An 18,790-nucleotide genomic window follows, 5' to 3' on the forward strand; every position below is an offset into this window, starting at 1 on the left:
AGTCCTCTTTCTCCCTCTCTGTTGGTTTGCTTGAGATTGAAGTTGTTGTTAAGTATGAGGGGTCAGTAATGTGTGACACACAACTGTGTTTAGTTTTCTCAAGTTTTGACATTTTATCTTTAAAGAAAATTAGAAAATAAACCCTAACTAAACCTACTCTACAAGGGGATTCTCTACCTGATCTACGATCTAAGGGAAAACCTCCTAGCATACACAAAACTAACTCTCACACTAAACAACAGAAACATGCAAAGCAACAAAGAAACAACATAAATAAAAGGTTACAAAATAACCTGTGTCTTGGATGACGTCTACTTGTCCTGTGCAGATCTGGCTCCCCCAGTCAATTTGTTCCAATGAAAATAAAGTCTTAAAACAAATCTTGAAAAGTTCCAAAGAAACAAAAGATCATACACATAGAAATCCACTGGTAGCAGTTCCTTCTTGCTTGTTGAAAAGATTCCCTTTTAAAGTTCTACAAAGAAACCAACAGCACCAATGGTATTCCTGGAGAACTTTCTTCCAGGCAAGAATGGGTAAAGTTGAAGACAAAAGTACCACTTCAGCTTAACAACAACTTTTCTACTTGCAACTTCTGCGCCTTCTTTAAATACAGTTTGTTAGGATGCCTCTTCCTAGGGTTTGCTCTCTCTCTAGCAACTCCCTTCTGCCAATGATACTGTCAGAGCAGGCTCCCTTGCCACACAGTTGACTTCTGCTTCTACTACATTCAACTGATACAGGTCTGACAAAATTATGGACAACCCCAGTTCTACTGCTGCTACTGCGATTTAGAATTTTAGGCAACTTCAACAAGACTCTTCAACCTCTACAGGTTGGCAAGGGAATCTTCTTTCTTGTATGGCAAGAAAGGGCAGACTATTTGTCTTTCTTTTCTGTCTTCCAGCTACCAATAAATATGTCTTTACCTCCCAGACTGCTTCTTTCCCACTTGCACAGTCTCAGCTCTACAGACTTGAATTAGTTATTTTTAACAAGTACCCAGCTGCCTTCCCCAGCTTCATATATACCCCTTTGCCGCCAGTAGTTACCCCAAAGCTGTATTTCCACTCTTCCAGCCTTGGATAACTTTGTCACATTTGTATCAGAGGACTCTGGGTTTACAACAGCTTCGGCAACTTTAAAACAATGGTGTTCAGTCCTTAAATGAGCTGGTTGCACTTTAACATGGTTTGATCTACTGGCTTGGGTAATACCTGTTCTTCATTTAACTTCAGCCACTTTTACGACTTCTACATCAATGTTCAGTATATTACAAGAAACAAGTTTCAAAACTGAAACAAAATTAGGTGCACACGATTTCATTTTGATATTGAACTACCTCTTTAAAAGGTGTGTTCTCTCCTTTCGGTCAGCATTATGCTTCAAAGGGAATTGGGAAGCACAGTTTCATGCACAACCTCTTCTTATGTTAAATAATCTTATAACATTGCAGGAAAGTCAAGGTCTGCTTCATAAGGTTTACAAGCAATGTTCTCCTTTTTAATAGGTGACACGACACCACTCAGCAACAGGTTACATCTAACAGTGGGGAAAAGAGATGCTTTCTGTACACACAGGTACGTCCGCTTTGTTAATATAAGCGTGTGATACAATTCCCTTGTTAGAATGACTTCCCACTTCTGCAAACAAAATTTGCTCGCGTTTATGTGTACGCGAGTATAATTTAAGGTGGTTACAGTTACCAGCAAGGTATTCCTGTTGCTTTGGAGTGACTTTTGTTCTAATGTTGTCAAACCAGTCCCTTCTTAACGACAACATTCTACCATTTTGTTCTCGGTGTCTTCATTTTTATTTGCAGTCCATGCTACGCAGGCCAAGAGGCTTTTAATGCATGCCCTTCAGAATATCCTGCTTTCCCCCAAAATGTGGTCACACTGTTTTTCCCGGTAGTTTACTGAGCACTGTGGTCACACCCCACATTTCACTTTCTTGACATTCCAAGCACTTTGTATGTCTGTTGAACTTCATACAATGCAACATTTAAGGAAGATAAAACTCTTTCTTCCTCATTGACCCTCATTCAGTGGCTCTGGCACCTTGAAGTTTCTTTTTAAGTATTGCTTTTTCTACTTTTTGAAATAGGGCCTTATTACAGCTCACCAGCACCCTTATTTCCAGACCGGCAAACCACTGCACCTGACAGGTCTGACCCTGCCTGGTGTAGCAGCCACGGTAGGCAGACTCCTCACGGAAGCGCCAGCATTGTTAGCAACGGTGCCGGTGCTTACAAGTCCCCACTCCCATAAAGTCATATGGGACTCCATGGGAATGGGGACTAACATTTTACCAGCGCCTGACTTGCTGGGCCGCCGGACTTGTAATTTCCCGGTGGCACCGGGAAGTCAGGCACTGGTAAAATGTTACAAGTCCGGCGGCAACCAGCTGGTAGCACCGGCTGGGTTACTGCCGGACTCGTAATGAGGTCCATGGTCTCTATTCCATAAAACATACGCCTGGTGAACATGCATGTTGTGTTTCCGGTCAATGGGCCTCATTACAAGTTTGCCGGGCTGGAAACAATGGTACCAGTAAGCTTGCCGGTACTGTTGTTTCCGGACCGGCAAACTACAAGTTCTGCGAGCGGTTGCTTTTTCGGCCGCCAGGTCTGACCTGGCAGGCGGAATGGCATCCGCTTGCAGACCTGCAGGGGCTGTAATGCCCCGGTATTTGCCCATTCCTGGACGGTGGAAAATTCATGACTCTATCGCCAGAGTCATAATGTCTGCAACAATATGATTGCGCATTATGGCTTTGTTGGGCGGCCTGTCGGCTAGTAACAATAGTAACAACTGAAATCCCTTTTGGCGTTTTAGCTTTTAGTTTACAAAGATTAAAAACAAAACAAATTAAAGTAAACTCTCAAAAAAGAGAAAGATGCACAAATTACATTTTGCAACAATATGGAAAGTAAAAAAGGGGGAAGAAAAAAAGTAAGATATAATGTTTAATGCAGTCTCTGTCATCAGCTGGGCACTATGCCTTTATCTGAGTTCTATGTTGAATTTTGAGGTCAGGGCCCACTTTACTAAACGGCCATGATACAGCTTTGATTTTTAAGACATCCCCTGGTTCCAGTTTAGTTGGTTTCTACATGTTTGTTAAGATGACATTCCTTTTATGAACAATTACAGTTTGGAGTTGGCAATATGTGGCATTTGGGTAATCTCTGCTAAAATTTCCCTTTTTTAATATTCATTTTTATTTCCCTTTTCTGGCATAATGAAACAGCAGTTAACGTTATTTGCATGCTTCGAGGGACCATTGCGGGCTCTGTTGGATTTACAGATTGGGATAACTGGGATGGCTGAGCCAACAAAGTTTCACTTTCATTTGATCCTGGAACATGTTCTGCCATGCATTTACACTGATGAAACCTCTGTCGTAGGTTAACATTGTATGGGAATATTTCTCAAATTTGCCATTAGACTTCGGGTTTCTGTGTAGTTTTTGGTTTTTACGTTATTGTGAGTTATACCACACACTGCTGCTATTTTTCATGGTCTCCATGCGTTCAGGCGGATCGGAAACGGAAGAGAGTTGGGGTGGTTAGTTAGTAGGGTTGAAAGGAAACGTACACAAGAGCAGTTCAAACCGGTCACTGTGTGCTGGTATGATTTCAGTTGATTGACATTTGAGTGATGTTTTGTGGGTGGTTGTATGCGGGTGTTTGATGTGTGTGTTGGGTGTTGTAGAGAGTTGATAGAGAGTCTGTAGTTTGGGTGTTTTGTAAGGTCTGGGTTGGGTGGTGGGTATGCAGACTGTAGAGAGTTTATAGCATGGTTAGTCAGGGGTTGTCTGGGTTGTTTTTGCATTGGGTTAACCCTTCAGCTTAGTTTTATGCCTTTTCGGTTTAGTGCTGAATATTTCTTTGTGTTGTCCTGTTTTGTAGTGTTTTCTTGCACTGTGGTGGCGGGGTTTCTCTCTCCGTTTTTTTCTTCTACTTGGTGCGTCAAAGAGCCATGTTTTTAATAGTTTCCTTAATTTTAGGTAACCTTCTGTTGTTCATATTACCTATGGGAGCGAGTTCCAGAGTTTCACTGTTATGCAGGAGAATGCTGATCCCCTAATTTTTGTTTTGCGTATTGTTTCGGTTCGAGGCAGATGTCGTTGCTGGATCTTAGTGTTCGTGTTGGTTTGTAGATGGAGATATCTTCCTGTATGAATTCTGCTCCTTAGCCATTGCTCCGTGTGTTATCCAGAGAGTTTCGACGAAGATTCGTTTTTTTACTGGTAACCAAAGCAGTATTCTTAGTGCTGGGTTGATGTGTTCTCTTCTAGTGAGTTTAAGGAGTAGCCTTGCTGCTGCATTCTGTATTCATTGTAGCTTCCTCATGAGGTATTCTGGCATTCCGAGGTACATGCTGTTGGCGTAGTTTATTTTTGACATAACGAGGGAGATGATGGCAAGTGTTCTATGTGTGAAGGAGAAGAAGGGAAATATCTTCTTGATTGTGTGTAGTTTGAAGAAGCTTGTCTTAACTACTGCATTGAATTGTGGTTTTAGTGTTAGTTTGTTATCCATTAGGATTCCAAGATTTTTGAACACTTTGGATGGTACCGGCAGGTTTCCCAGCTCGGTGGGCCATGGAAGGTGTGGTTGTTCAACAGGTTGTTGGATACGATCATAATTTCAATTTTGACCGGGTTGAGTTTAAGGCTGTTGGTGCTCATCCATTGGTTCAGTACAGTGAGGCAGTAGGTCATCGTTGTAGATATTTAATAGTGACAGGAACAGCGATAAACCCTGTGGGACTCTGCATGCTGTTTTCCGAGGTACTGACTTGAATGGGACTATCCAGGTTGTTTCTGTTCTTTCTGTGAAGATGGATTCTAGCCAGAGAGCTGTGTTGTCGATCCCAATATCTTCTAGTCTTTTGATGAGTGTATCATGGTTGACTGTGCCGAAGGCTGCTGAGAGATCAAGTAGTATTAATGCTGAGCTGGTGTTGGAGTCTGCGTTGGTCCTTAGATCATCCAACGTAGACAGTAGTGCAGTTTCCGTTACTCTAATGGGTTTGAAGCCTAGTTGTGCCAGATCTAGCAACCAGTTGTTTTCTATATATTCCAAAATGTGTTCATAGACGTAGCATTCTAGTAGTTTTGCCAGGTATGGGATATTTGAAATGCTCTGTAGTTGGTTAGGTCTTCTGTGTTTCCAGAAGTATCTTTGAGAAGTTGCTTGATATAGGCCTATTTGGAATGCTTGTGGCACGGTTCCTGTTACTTGTGAGTGGTTAAAGAGGTTGAGGTAATATTCTGCCGGGGTTCTCCAGATGAGGAGGATCTTCTGGAAGTTTGCTGGGCATAGTTGTGCTGGAGAACCTGCTCATTTGCTTTTTCTCACCAGGCTGTTGAATTTATCTGTCAAGATCAGCAGCCGTGGTTTGGTCTAGTCGGTGGTTGCAGTGGTCAGTGGTGCACTTTGGCTTTCTTTCTATGTTTTGCTGGAGGTTTCTTTTTTAAGTAGTCGGCAAGGTCATCACATAGTTTTTGCATAGTGGTTGGTGCATTTTTGCACATGGATGGGTTTCTTATCTTGGTTACAATGTTGAATATTTATTTCTGGGTGTTGCTAGATTTTGTGATCTGTTTATTCTGGTATATCTTTTGTGCTTTGGGTATTTTGGCTTTGTATAGTCTAATCTGTCTTCGGTATGTGCCCTTTTTAGTGTTTTGGCCATAGTTTTTCCTTCATTCTTGTTCTAGTTTCCTGTTGTTTTTTTTCAGTGCTTTGAGATGGAACCTGTACCATCTTGCCATTGTTTTCTTTAGTAAGGAAGTGAAAGGTTTTTCTGGTGCAATGTCATCTAGTGTTTTCATGACCCATTTTTGGATTGTGTCTTTTCTTTCTTTAATGCCGGCTAGAGTCTAGGATGGTCATTGATGGTTTTGAGGCTTCCTGTATCACATTTAGGTCAACAATGTTACTGGCTCTCCAGTTTCTTTTTAGAATTTGAGGGCTTTTAGAGAGGTTGTCAAGTATACTTGTTGGTGGTGTGATGATCCTTTTGAAGGGGTCTCATCTCCCCAGGGGAGAATTCCTTCCCACGAGGCTAGGGAGGTGAAGCGACTGACCAATATTCCCCCTAGACGAAGGCTAGAGCAGTTGATGTCAATTGCAAGGATGTTACACTTGCAACACTCCCTCTATTTAAACTGAACAACAAAGACAGACTGTGTTCTTCGTCATCCTCTGACCCATCCGGCAATGACCTCTGTGGTTCTGACAAGCGTAATACGACGAGAGAGAGAACCAGGTGACCACATTGAAACCCGTCTCCAAGACTAAGAAGAGAACAAGCAGGACTCCGGAGGGGGCAGCCGGGAAGTTACGAGACTGTAAACTATAAAGGAATAGAGGAAACCGTAAACCATTGTGTGATACATTTCCCTGGCCAGTTCAACAAAGGTGTGGTGCTGGAAAGTCAAGAGGGACTCCATGAACAGCTTAATTGTCCCAGTGGGGGCGGATCAAGAATTGTAAAAACCTCCCTAAAGGAGCTACAAACCTTATTGAAGAACTGTGGGAGACATTGGAGAACCAGCTAGCAGAAGGGATTCATTCTCCAAGCCTCACGAGAACTTTATGCAACTATTTATTTTCTGTTTGGTTACTGAGAACCTGGACATTTTGTGAAACTTTTGTCTTTTCTCCTTTTTGCAGGTTCTAGGGATTTGTAGCGCTGACTGCAAATGATGCGCACTTTAAAAGATGAGTTTTTCTTTATGAAGAAGGAACTATAGATGCGGGATGGTTGCAGCGTTACTAAGGATGAGAAAACGTTAAAACGTAAGTTTGCCAATTCAGAGTAACTGCAGCCTTCAAAAGTGGAGTGGGGTAACAACTGTGAGGTGATAACTTGATCAAACTTCATGTACGTAAGCGCATTAAAAAACTTCTTCTCTTTTAGTCTGTAAAGTTCGTTTTTATCATTAAATACCTTTTGTGTTTTCTGCATGGTTTCAGAATGCTGAGGGAAGACCTTCGGAAGATGCTGCAGCTGTGAGTGAAAACTTCTGAGTGAGGATGCTGCGGCTGTTAGTTAAACTTCTGACTGAGGAGATTCTGCGAACGAACAAATATTCTTCAACGAAAATGACAGCAGCGGAGGAAAACTTCTGTCAGGTAAATCTTATCTATCGTCTGTGATGCTCTGTAATTGTCGCAAGAACTAATATTTCTCTTATCTTTGGTTTCTTTAGATTCGGTGAGGAGAAACGCTGGTAGCGCAACACCGCTGTCAGCGGAGCAGACGCGACGCGCACGCTCCAGCGGAGGTGGGGCTTAAGTAGCTCCCTACGACAAATGAATAGTTTGGTGCTGCTGCTTGTGAATGGATCCCCCGGGCGGCCATTTTAAGAGTATGGAATTACTATTGAAACCCATGGAGGTCTATGGGATTGGATGCTGTGAATGGTGTAAATGCCATAAGTGCTAGGCTAACACCCACCTTTTACCTGCTGATTGCTGTAATGTGTTCTGCCTATCCTGAATGTCTGAGTGAAGACTTGGTTTTCTGACTGGGATCATGACAGGTTAGGTGTAGGATGAGTGATTCGCAGTTTGGGATGTTTAATGGTGGTGCTGTTTTCATTTTTAGCTGGTCCTTGTATTCTACAGTGAGTCCTCTTTCTCCCTCTCTGTTGGTTTGCTTGAGATTGAAGTTGTTGTTAAATATGAGGGGTCAGTAATGTGTGACACACAACTGTGTTTAGTTTTCTCAAGTTTTGACATTTTATTTTTAAAGAAAATTAGAAAATAAACCCTAACTAAACCTACTCTACAAGGGGATTCTCTACCTGATCTACGATCTAAGGGAAAACCTCCTAGCATACACAAAACTAACCCTCACACTAAACAAAAGAAACATGCAAAGCAACATAGAAACAACATAAATAAAAGGTTACAAAATAACCTGTGTCTTGGATGACGTCTACTTGTCCTGTGCAGATCTTGCTCCCCCAGTCAATTTGTTCCAATGAAAAGAAAGTCTTAAAACAAATATTGAAAAGTTCCAAAGAAACAAAAGATCATACACATAGAAATCCACTGGTAGCAGTTCCTTCTTGCTTGTTGAAAAGATTCCCTTTTCAAGTTCTACAAAGAAACCAACAGCATCAATGGTATTCCTGGAGAACTTTCTTCCAGGCAAGAATGGGTAAAGTTGAAGACAAAAGTACCACTTCAGTTTAACAACAACTTTTCTACTTGCAACTTCTGCGCCTTCTTTAAATACAGTTTGTTAGGATGCCTCTTCTTAGGGTTTGCTCTCTCTCTAGCAACTCCCTTCTGCCAATGATACTGTCAGAGCAGGCTCCCTTGCCACACAGTTGACTTCTGCTTCTACTACATTCAACTGATACAGGTCTGACAAAAGTATGGACAACCCCAGTTCTAATGCTGCTACTGCAACTTAGAATTATAGGCAACTTCAACAAGACTCTTCGACCTCTACAGGTTGGCAAGGCAAACTTCTTTCTTGTATGGCAAGAAAGGGCAGACTATTTGTCTTTCTTTTCTGTCTTCCAGCTACCAGTAAATATGTCTTTACCTCCCAGACTGCTTCTTTCCCACTTGAACAGTCTCAGCTCTACAGACTTGAATTAGTTACTTTTAACAAGTACCCAGCTGCCTTCCCCAGCTTCATATACACCCCTTTGCCACCAGTAGTTACCCCAAAGCAGTATTTCCACTCTTCCAGCCTTGGATAACTTTGTCACCCTTGTATCAGAGGACTCTGGGTTTACAACAGCTTCTGCAACTTTAAAACAATGGTGTTCAGTCCTTAAATGAGCTGGTTGCACTTTAACATGGTTTGATCTACTGGCTTGGGTAATGCCTGTTCTTCATTTAACTTCAGCCACTTTTACGACTTCTACATCAGTGTTCAGTATGTTAGAAGAAACAAGTTTCAAAACTGAAACAAAATTAGGTGCACACGATTTCATTTTGATATTGAACTACCTCTTTAAAAGATGTGTGTTCTCTCCTTTCGGTCAGCATTATGCTTCAAAGGGAATTGGGAAACACAGTTTCATGCACAACCTCTCATTGCAGGAAAGTCAAGGTCTGCTTCATAAGGTTTACAAGCAATGTTCTCCTTTTTAATAGGTGACACGACACCACTCAGCAACAGGTTACATCTTACAGTGGGGAAAAGAGATGCTTTCTGTACACGCAGGTACGTCCGCTTTGTTAATATAAGCGTGTGATACAATTCCCTTGTTAGAATGACTTCCCACTTCTGCAAACAACATTTGCTCGCGTTTATGTGTACGCGAGTATAATTTAAGGTGGTTACAGTTACCAGGAAGGTATTCCTGTTGATTTGGAGTACAGAGCTTCCTTCTACTGACTCCGCAATCACAGCGACGACAGGCTGCTTATGCTTCCTGGCTTGATTTCTTCTGATGCTACTACTACAGGCACTCTTGGGACCCACACCCCTCTGCTGCACAGGTGTCTCCGATCCGGCCTTATTAATGGAGAGTCTTCCTCTCTCCAGATTCCCTCGGCTTGCATCTGGACACAGGCCTTGGGTGGATGCAGGACTTCAGCTCTGCATTCACGGCAATTAGGCGCACCTGGAAAAACTGTCTGTTTCTCCCAGTCTCTTACAATGCTGCCACAGCCAAACAGGGTTTGTGAGCATTGGACCAACTTAGAGCCTTAGACCAACTTATCCAAACTGTTTCTGTTCTTTCAGACAAGAAAGATTTAATCCAGAGCAGCGCTGTGTCAATGATTCCTATTTCTCCCTGTCTTTTGATGAGGATGTTGTGGCTGACTGTGTCGAATGCTGCAGAGAGGTTGAGAAGTATCAGTGCCGAGTTTATGTTGGAGTCTGTGTTGGTCTTTAGGTTGTCCCAATTAGAGAGAAGTGTTGTCTCTGTCCCTCTCATGGGTCTGAAGCCATCTTGTGCCTGATCCAATAGTTGGTGGTTTTCTACGTGTTCCAGTGTTTGTTTCTTCATAGACATAGGTCTCTAATAGTTTTGCCAGATAGGGAATGTTTGATATTGTTCTGTGGTTAGAGAGGTCTTCCACATTGCCAGTAGTATCCTTGAGGAGTGGTTTGATGTACAGAGATTTGAAAGCCCATGGTACACTCCCTGTTGAGAGTGATTGGTTAAAGAGGTTTATATAGCATTCTGATGGTGTGCCCTGTGTAAGGATTGTTTTATAGATGTCAGGTGGGCAGGGTTCCATTGGGGAGCCTGCTCTGTTGCTTTGTTTCACCAGCTTGAGGAATTTCTCCCTTGATATTTGGGTGAAGGTTTGCAGCTATTTGTGTGGTTCCAGGGTATGTAGGGAGTGGCGCACAGTCATAGAGGACTTGAGTCGGAAGCAGCTGTGTGACGTGTGATGCTTTCTCCCAGTACACAGTACGGCTTGACTCGGCTAGTGAGATTGTGTGGTCCTTTCCTCTAATCTCTTGGAAGTTCACCGGAGGGAATTTTGTCAGAGGACCACAGAGCTGTGGTGGGTGACGAGCGCTGCACTGATTCTGGCTCAGGGAACTCTGCACCGACCGCACCGGGATACGGGCGTACCCACGCTTAACAGTGTGCAACCTACTGTGGGCAGAGCAGTGCTGCCGTGTGTTGAGCTCCGGTCCTGGACACTGTCTCAGAGCAGGGAGCGGTGACTATGTGAAAAGCCTCTGCCTCCTTGAGAAACAGTAAGCAGCAAGCAGAGTAAACAGAATAAATGTGCTAAGTGTGAAAAGATGGTTCGCTCGGTCCACTTAGATACGGACTACAGAACCCTTAGCCTGACAGGCGACTGTGAGGTAAATCCCTCTTGATCCTGCCTGGCAAGTCAGACACACTGTACATGCTACTCTGAGACAGACGAAGCTCCCGGTCTGTCTCGCCTGCACTATTTGAGCAGTAGGGAGGATTGCTGGGACTTTTGCTTGGACTTCTGCACCCATATAATATTGTGCGGTCAAGTGGGAATCTGCTGAAATTCGCCGGGGGCTGTATTAACAGCAATTTAAACGCGAACGTCTGCTTACTGAGTAATGCTGACACTAAAGAGCCCGTCCGCCATTCGGACCCGTCTTCAGGTAAGATTGGGTGCTATGGCAAGGAATGCAACTGATGTGGTGGATGCAGACCAGGAACGGGAAGTGATGGATAGGATATACCCCCCAACCCCTATATCAAACTCTCTGAGCGAAGCAATGGACAAAGCGACAGACAGGGAGGGGCCATGGATGCGAGTTTGTTAGCAGAGCAGGCTGACTTGAAGCAAGCTGGGGAGGCATCATTGGAGGATAAAAGATGCTCAGAGGTAAACAAAGATAAAGGGCAAGGGGAAGTCTGCCCTAATGGACAAGAGCGCAAAAGTCAAGAAAGGAATTATGAGGAGATCAGTATTGAAGCTCGGTTTTGCCCAGTAAGTGGACAGAATGCAGATTTAGCCGCCCGTTTGGCTAAAGAGCTAACTGATCTTACTATTCTTCTCCCATCAGAAAAGGCTTAGCCTGTCAAGAGTCAAGGATCGGTTGATGATCTTGGACAAATCTTTAAAACAGGCTGATGTTGCTGCGGAACTACAAGCTTGCAAAGTGGGGATCTTGTCCGCCTGCCCAGACAAAGTGATGTGCCCAACACAGTGGAGATCTGTGCAACAGTAAACTGATGAGAGGGTTGAGATGCTGACGGAGGAAATGGTCAAACCTCAGGAGATGAAAGGAGCGGAGGGACCAGGTATGGATGGTGAGGAAAGCCAATGGAATAATCGACCCATAAGTGAGGTCTTCGCCAATGAGAATACTGATGACGAAGTGTTCATGGGTGGGGAAGATCCCTCTTCTATCATCTCATCGGCATCCTCCAGTCAACAATCTCATCAGCGCTCCGAATGTCATGGTGAGAACAGATGGAATAGATAAGCCCTCTTGCAAACTGAAGATAGGGCCTTCCTTCAACAGATTATTATGGCCTACATAACAACATCCTTTTTGCCTTTTACAAAGCTGTACGAGTCCCTGTGTACAAGCTTGCAGGATCAGTCCTCCCTTATTGCAGATATGCCTTAATAAATTGTTAGGTTTGGAGACCCTGGCTAATAAGGTAGATTCCCATTTGGACAGGGAGGCAGAAGCATCTGCCAAGTGGCAAGATCGTTTATGCGACTTGGCAAGGAGGGAAACTTTAGACAAATCCTTAATGCTGGAGGCTCTGCTGTCTGACTACAAATGGATGAGGGCACACTTCAAGAGCTCGCAACTGACAGAAGGATTTGCCCCCCCCACGAGAGTGGAGCAATAAAAGAACATAGAAAGTCGGCCAAGGTGTTTCTGCCGCTGCTGGATAAGCCTGATCCTCAGAAATCAACCATAGAAGAAAATGTCTTCTCAATGTGTAAGTCATGTAGGCCTCCGGAAGTCATTACAGTTACAGCCAATGACTCAAAGAAAAAATACAACCTTTGAAAAAATCTAAAAACATGACGGGGTCAAACAAACGAAAGTCAAATCTCTCTCTAGCTTTTCTAAGACATCTGCGCTCATCACCACTCTCTGACAATAGACCCACAGCAAACAGAGTGAGGAAAGAATGAATTCTTCCAATAGTGGGTTCAACCAATAAAGCACAGAATCCTTTGGAAACTGTGGAAGTGGAGGATATTGTAGATCTCTCAGAGACTGGGCTGAGTGATCTCATTGACCTAATTGAGAAAGATCAATATGATGAAAATGGGAAGGATATGAGTACCTCGGAATGGGCCAAAATTGAGAGCCAAATGGACATGACTACAAAACTCATATTTCGACTGGGCAAAGACCAAGTCCAAAACAAAAACAACTACCAATACAAAAGATTATGAGGAGCTTTAGAACACTGGAAGAAAAAAGAATGGGAAGCATGCAACAAAAAAAATCTTAAAAGAAACCTGTCGTGGAGATGAAAAAAGCTAGAGAGAAGGTCAAACTACAGGAGAAACTTCTGAGACGGGAAAACAGCAGCCAAAGTTCAAGTAGAAAGCCTAGCCCACGGACTAGTGCTAAGATCTATTTGGAACGAATAGTGGCAGGGCCGAATGTGCCAGTACTAAACAGGAGGAATGTCCTAAGATTGTTGCACTGCATCCTTCCTGCTCATTTAATTTTGTCAGGGGATATAAAAATTGTGGAATTCGACAAGGAAATAAGGACTGATTGGATCATACTGCATTTGATTTCACAAGAAAAGAAGAATCTACTGCTCTCACTAAAAGAGATGTTTCTCCCGCTGGGCTATAATATAAGTGACTATCACACAAGAATTAGAGCAAATTGGAGAGAGGCGACGATTCCTAAGAATGGAATTAAGAGTGACTTGGTGACGAAGGTTGTAAAAATGGGTGACCAAAAGTCAAAGGAGTTAGTGGACGGAACAGATCTAAAATCATCTACTCTTTTTAAAAAGGACTTGACCGTACTGAAGTTTACGATGGCAAACCAACAACAAAAATCAACTGGAGAGACAAAAAGTCTAGAAGATGCTAAAATGGAGGATTGATCCTGGGGCTGGTTAGCGGGGGCACTTGTAAAGTCAAAGGGGGAATAGATTTATAGAGGCGCTGGACTGGAGCCCATCATAATTGCCTCATGGAACACCAGAGGTTTTAAGGCTCTATTTGCGGAAAAATCCCTTGGTTTGGATTAATTTGATACACTCTGCTTCCAAGAGACATGGTTAAGAACTCCGCCCCTTAGTGGACGATATGCTGCTTATTTGAATCCTGCTCCTAAAGGTCTAACTGGACGTCCCTACTCAGGACTCCTAACCCTGATCAAAGCAGGGACTGGTTTGAATGTAGTGAGTATCGAATCCCCCAACTCCTAAATCCAGATCATGACCCTGACAAGATCGGGGGAGGATCAAAGTATTCCATTTCTCCTTATTAACATCTATTGGAGAGTAAATATATCCAAAGAAATCGAATCCATTGAGTCAATCATGAGAGCAATGGATGTTGTAATGAGAGAGGGAGTTGCCCTAGAATTATCATCTGTTGACATTTTAATATCAAACTCCCAAGTGAAGCAGTTAGTCCATTGAAAGAAGGCAAATTAGAGAGGAGAGCCTGGAAGTGGATGCAACTGAGTGAGAGAGACATGTATATGCTTAATGCCCAGATGGAGGGCGATATCCCGGGGAGATACACACGGAAATGTGGGGAATTAAAATCTTGTATCGATTACTGTTTCATGTCAGATATTTTAAGTGAGAAGGTCAGCAGTTTTGAGATAGTGCCGCAGAAATCTAGTGACCACAACTTGCTGGCAACCTCTATATCTGGGTGGAAACTAAGAGAATGCCCTAAGAAAATGGGAGAGGTTGAATTGGAATGGGGAAAAAATCATGTAAGGTTAAAATCTAAGGAGGTGACACAAATAGCTGATCGATACAGTGTTTCAATCTAGAAAAATCCAAATGGGATGGATTACCTGGGGATTCTGTAAGAACTCGTGAGGAAAGGGTCCAATAAAGCAAAGGGGGAATAGACTCAGAAGCATGTCTATGATTTAGAACTGGTAAAAATGAGAAGGCAGATGCAAAGTTCCATCAGAAAGATCTGGAGAGACGGGGATAATCTAAAGAAGGAGAGAATACTTAAAGCCAGACAAAAATATCAGAATTGGCTAATTGCTACTAAAATGATGAGGGTCCAGAATGATGCAGAGCGCATGCTTATGGAAGTTTGTGCTAAAAATAATAGAAATATGTGGGAGTTGATTAATAATGGAGGAGTCTTTCGGCCAGCAAACTCCATTAGTATGGTAACGGAAACCTCCTGGGTGACCCATTGTACTGCCCTATGCTTTTGACGAGGTTGATGCTACAATCATGATAGGAGATCTAAGTGCTTCCAGGGCGGCAGGGCCCGATGGCCTCTCCAATCAGGAATTGAAGAAGAATAAGGCTGAATGGGGAAAATCTGGCAACAATGTTTTCACAGATTATTCTGAAAAGGGAAATACCAGCAACTTGGAGAAAAGCTAATATCGTACCCATTTTCAAAAAAGGGGAGAGGGCGGAACCCAAGAACTACCGGCCCATAGCATTATTAGACTCGGTGGGAAAGTTATTTGGGTTAAATATGTTTCCATTGATTTTTTTCCATCGAAAATATTTTCCATGGGAACTTTTCCATTGAAAACTTTACCATCGAATCACTATTAATATAATAAAAAATGAACATTCATCGAAACTGTTTGACCAAAATAGATGGTAAAGTTTTCAATGGAAAATCACTAATATATACACAAGTAAGAGGGAGCAGTCCAGTGCTGAAATCGCTTCCATGCGATTAAGCACTGGATAGCTCCCTCTAACTTGGGTAGAGTCAGTGAGTGCACTTGACACTTTTATTTTATTTTTTAATGGGGGGGTCCCCCACAACCCACAAATAAAATAAAAGTCCACAGTCCAGTCAGAGGGAGCTGTCCAGTGCTGAAATATATTTAAAACAGTTGCAATTTATTTCAGCACTTGACAGCTCCCTCTAACTTGTGTGGTGTTTATTTTTTTATTGGGCCCCCCCCCAATCCTCCCCAAACCCACGTTTACAAAACTGAACCCTTTCCCCCACACAAACAACACATTTTTTTGTTGCTATCCATAGACACTCTGTCCATCGAAATTTAATTAATTAAATGCTTTCCCATCGAAATTCAATTAAATAAATGTCAGTTGATATTCATTTAGATGGAAAGGTACTTCAGTCAATACATTTTGATGGAAAAAGTGTCTATGGATCTTTTTCCTATGGAAAGACTGTATACCGTTATTTGCTACCCTCCTACTGAGAGATTTAAAGGCCTGGGCGGATAGGAGTGGAATCCCAGACCCGAGACAAACAGGGATTGTTAAGGCGGTAGGAACATCACTAAACCTCTTTGTTATTAACATCCTTAAAGAGAGAGCATTAGAATCAAAAACCTGCCTCTACCTGGCATTTATGGATCTCGAACAGGCGATCGATGGGGACATTAGAGAAAAACTTTGGTCCAAGCTCAGAGCCTGGAATTGCCCTGTTGACCTGGTAGAGGCCATTAAGGCCCTATACACGAACTCTTCTGTGTGAATAAGGCTCTCAGGAAAAGGGCATCTGTCCAAGAAAATCCCAACCCATCGAGGCTTAAAACAAGGATGCGCTTTGGCTCTATTTTTATTCTGCCTCTACATTGCTGACTTGGCTATGTCACAAAAGGATGTGAACGCCAAAATCAATCGCTCTGTAGTCATGGATACTCTTTGCGGATGACTTAGGGCCTCATTGCAACCCTGGCATTGGACCATGGTGCTACTAGCACCATGGTCCATGCCGGATTCCGCCATGGTGGATGGCGGATTTACCGCCCCATTCCAAGGTTGGCGGGGCGATAAATCCCCATTTACCATGGCCCCTTCCCCATTCCCATTTTTGGCCCATAGGGCTCAATGGGAATGGGGAAGGGGCTAATTACAGCACCGTAAATTACAGTGCCATAATTAGCACCAAGGTCCCTTAGCGGGTTGGACTTTAACGCCTGCAAAAAGCAGGCGTTAAAGTGTGAATCTGGCGTTAAGGGTTTAACGGCGCCGCAGCCTTTCTGGACTTAACACCTATTGGGCTTCAGAGAAGGATTTACGCTTTTGTCACTTTTCTTAATGAAAATGGCATGAAGATCAATATGACGAAGTCCAAAGTCTTGAATATGAAGTCAGCTTGGAGTAAAAAGAGCAGTGGATACACATGGAGAGTGGGTGCAAGCCCGTTGGAAGTAGTGGATTCCGTGTTTTATCTAGGGGTAGTGATAAACAGGAACTTAAATGAAAGGGCTCAATACCTGTATTTAAGTTCGAGGCTAATTACGCTAGCCAACCAGGGAATGGCAATCCATCGTAAGTTTGGGAAGTTCTCGATGGTCCCGATCATATGCTTTTACAAGAGAAGGTGGCTTTGAATATTAACATAATGGGCTGAAACCTGCCTCATCTATCCTGGAAGATCTGGGAAAGATTGGAAGCTTCTTCTGGCGCCGAGTATTGAGGCTCCCAAATGCACTACCAATGAATACGATTAGGTAGGAACTGAAATTGCAGTCATTGGAATGTATGGTTGTGTGGAAAACTATTGCCCTCTAGAGAAAATGTGCCTATGAGTCATTGGGAACCCTGGTTGCAATTCTAGATCCGCTCAAAGAAGGGCAGGACCGGTATCTAATCCAGTCGAGGACAAAGATTGAACGCATCCTAATCAAAAAGGGGATTCTGACTGGTGATCTCGTGGCTAATCAAATCAAAGTGAAAAAGAAGTTCCAATGCTTAGATTGGATAACTACGGTGGAGAAAGGGGGCCTAGATAAACTGAGGCAGTCTCTAAATTGGGATAGAAAATGCCTCAACTGTCTCCCAATATACCTACAAAAGTTCCCCTCACAACGTTATTGAGACCTTCTCCTCAGATGTCGGCTTAATATATTAAGCACTAGAGAGATACTATGGGCAAGAAAAGCGCTGGGGGTTATGAATGCCCAAAGTAGATTCTGCAATGAGAAAGGAACTGTAGAAACGCTGTGTGTATCTTCCTGCGAGAAGGAAGAGCTAAGTTTTTAGTTGGACAAACTGTTGCCTGTGAAACATTGAGTGGCTCTGAATGGTGGGAATAGGTCTTGTTGGGGGAAAAACAAGCATGGTAATTACGGTGATGAAAATGGTTGAATATGTGTTAAAGAAAGCGCAGAGGATGAGGGAATAACTAACAATGCAGGGGTTGACTCCCATGAATAATAAGATCTATGATATCCTTGGTGTATATGGGTTCCTTTTGGAGATCTCCAGTTTGAAAATGTTTTCCCTGCTTTCCGCCCCTTTTTAAAAAAAAGCAGTGAACCAATTTGAGAAGTCACTTTTTACTATGTTTCTTAATCTTAATGTATTTCAGATGGAAAAGGATTAAGTGTTAAAGGTTTAAATGTGTTTTTGCTTAAACCAAATAAAACATTTTAATTTAAAAACAAACAGTCCTTTACCTTGTAGTTTTGAGTTGGCCAGGTTTCTGTGAGGAATAGGATGTCTATCCCTCCAGTGCATAGCAGGTTGTATATTTCTGTTGTGTGCATGGACTTTGACCTGGCGTTGACTGGGTGGAAGTGTATCTTTCTGTTTTGTGACGAATCTCGATCTGTCGTCACTTCTTCCTACGAGGGGAGCCCCTTCCCATGAGGCCAGGGTTGTGAGACTGCTACCCGATAGTCCCCCTGGGGGTGGTAATCTCAGTGGGAGGATCTCATGGGAAGAGGATGCCCCTCTTGGGACACGGGAGAACACCTTGGGAGAACACAGTATGACATCCCTCACCCAATACCCTACACACCTCTCTATCCCCTAGATCCTATCCCTTTTACCAATATTCCATATACCTTTGTAAAGCTGTGAGTCTCAGATCTATTGAGACGAGGAAGATTAAGCGTGACCAGAAAGAGCATATCAGATAAGTAGTGGGATGAGGAGGAGGTGTGGAGCAACAGAGAATTCTCCATGTAACTTGGCTGAGCATTCTAGTTATCCACCGCAAGATCAGATACGAAGCGACAAAGGTCTTACAATATTGCTCAGTCATCCCAGAAGAAACCAAGGACCAGGAAGCTGCTCAGCATGGGGAGGAGCAGACAGCATTCCCAGAGGGTCCAACGCTGAAGGAACCTTGGCGAAGCAGTAACCCGCCCTTGCAGGGGAGCTCGACAAAGTGGTCTGTAATGGGCGTGCATACCGCAGATGC

The sequence above is a fragment of the Ambystoma mexicanum genome, chromosome 11 (genome assembly GCF_040938575.1).
Source record: "Ambystoma mexicanum isolate Mex_15411 chromosome 11, UKY_AmexF1_1, whole genome shotgun sequence".
Taxonomy (NCBI): Eukaryota; Metazoa; Chordata; class Amphibia; order Caudata; family Ambystomatidae; genus Ambystoma; species Ambystoma mexicanum.